Source organism: Schistocerca piceifrons, chromosome 3, assembly GCF_021461385.2.
Source record: "Schistocerca piceifrons isolate TAMUIC-IGC-003096 chromosome 3, iqSchPice1.1, whole genome shotgun sequence".
Lineage (NCBI taxonomy): Eukaryota > Metazoa > Arthropoda > Insecta > Orthoptera > Acrididae > Schistocerca > Schistocerca piceifrons.
Window position 1 is genome coordinate 41,113,029 of NC_060140.1, and position 2,403 is coordinate 41,115,431.

Below are 2,403 nucleotides of genomic sequence, written 5' to 3' on the forward strand. Positions count from 1 at the left end.
ATCTTAATTTGTGTGAAGAGATTTCTGGAACCACATGGCTATTATGTGATAAGTTTGTTGCCAGATATCCATCCTGTGCCAGCAACTCCAAACAAGATCTCTGCTGAAGATGGCACACAGTCAGACTGAAGCCTGCCTGTCTTGACAGGCATTTCCCAGAATTCCTGTGCCCACAAACAATGTGACAGCTACTCATCATCGTGCACCTAGTGGCAAGAGTTTGGGCATCAGTTGTGTGCTCCTGCATTATCAATGGCTGCCACTGCATCTGATTATTAGTGTGATGTGACTGTAATAGAAATTGTAACAAATTGCTGCAATTCCAGCAGATCCAGTCTTAGCATTGGCAGTTCTCTTCATCACTTCAGTTCAACACCACTGCCACAGTAGACGCTAGCAATAAATAAGAAAAGTAATTAAACTGTATAACAAGAAAAGTACTGGGTCAGCATGCAGACTGTGTAGTGAGGTGTGGGGCTTGCCATGTGTTGTTCTGCAGCTGGGCGAGTGGTGGATTTCCTGACTGTTGTTCTAATTTTGTGCCCTTTGTATCTGTTGTCTCCTAGTGCACTCTCTCTCTGTCATTGAAACTGCCTGTGACTATGTGCTCACCTACTAGTTTGATACAGTTAATTATATCTGGAGAGAGAATTATATGGAATGGGGAGTAAATGACTGCAGAAGTGGAACCGTATCATAGTCAGTGGTTCAGCTGCAGGACGTCATCCTTTTTTTTTTTGGTCATAAGTCTACTGACTGGTTTGATGCAGCCCGCCACGAGTTCCTTTCCTGTGCTAACCTCTTCATCTCAGAGTAGTTCTCTACAGTTTTTGCCCTCTACAGCTCCCTCTAGAACCATGGAAGTCATTCCCTCATGTCTTAGCAGATGCCTTATCATCCTGTCCCTTCTCCTTATCAGTGTTTTCCACATATTCCTTTCCTCTCTGATTCTGCGTATAACCTCCTGATTCCTTACCTTAACAGTCCACCTAATTTTCAACATTCATCTATAGTACCACATCTCAAATGCTACGATTCTCTTCTGTTCCGGTTTTCCCACAGCTCATGTTTCTCTACCATACAATGCTGTACTCCAGACGTACATCCTCAGAAATTTCTTCCTCAAATTAAGGCCGGTATTTGATATTAGTAGACTTCTCTTGGCCAGAAATGCCTTTCTTGCCATAGCGAGTCTGCTTTTGATGTCCTCCTTGCTCCATCCATCATTGGTTATTTTACTGCCTACGTAGCAGAATTCCTTGACTTCATTGACTTCGTGACCATCAATCCTGATGTTAAGTTTCTCGCTGTTCTCATTTCTACTACTTCTCATTACCTTTGTCTTTCTCTGATTTACTCTCAAACCATACTGTATACTCATTAGACTGTTCAGCAGATCATTTAATTCTTCTTCACTTTCACTCAGGATAGTATTGTCATCAGCGAATCGTATCATTGATATCCTTTCACTTTGTATTTTAATTCCACTCCTGAACCTTTCTTTTATTTCCATCATTGCTTCCTCAATGTACAGTTTGAAGAGTAGGGGTGAAAGGCTACAGCCTTGTCTTACACCCTTCTTAATACGAGCACTTCGTTCTTGATTGTCCACTCTTATTATTCCCTCTTGGTTGTTGTACATATTGTATATGACCTGTCCCTCCCTATAGCTTACTCCTACTTTTTTCAGAATCTCGAACAGCTTGCACCATTTTATGTTGTCAAACGCTTTTTCCAGGTCAACAAATCCTATGAAAGTGTCTTGATTTTTCTTTAGCCTTGCTTCCATTATTAGCCGTAATGTCAGAATTGCCTCTCTCGTCCCTTTACTTTTCCTAAAGCCAAACTGATCATCACCTAGCGCATTCTCAATTTTCTTTTCCATTCTTCTGTATATTATTCTTGTAAGCAGCTTTGATGCATGAGCTGTTAAGCTGATTGTGTGATAATTCTCGCACTTGTCAGCTCTTGCCGTCTTCGGAATTGTGTGGATGATGCTTTTCTGAAAGTCAGATGGTATATCGCCAGACTCATATATTCTACACACCAACGTGAATAGTCGTTTTGTTGCCAATTCCCCCAATAATTTTAGAAATTCTGGTGGAATGTTATCAATCCCTTCTGCCTTGTTTGACCGTAAGTCCTCCAAAGATCTTTTAAATTCCGATTCTAATACTGGATCCCCTATCTCTTCTAAATCGACTCCTGTTTCTTCTTCTATCACATCAGACAAATCTTCACCCTCATAGAGGCTTTCAAAGTATTCTTTCCACCTATCTGCTCTCTCCTCTGCATTTAACAGTGGTATTCCCGTTGCACTCTTAATGTTACCGCCCTTGCTTTTAATGTCACCAAAGGTTGTTTTGACTTTCCTGTATACTGAGTCTGTCCTTCCGACAATCA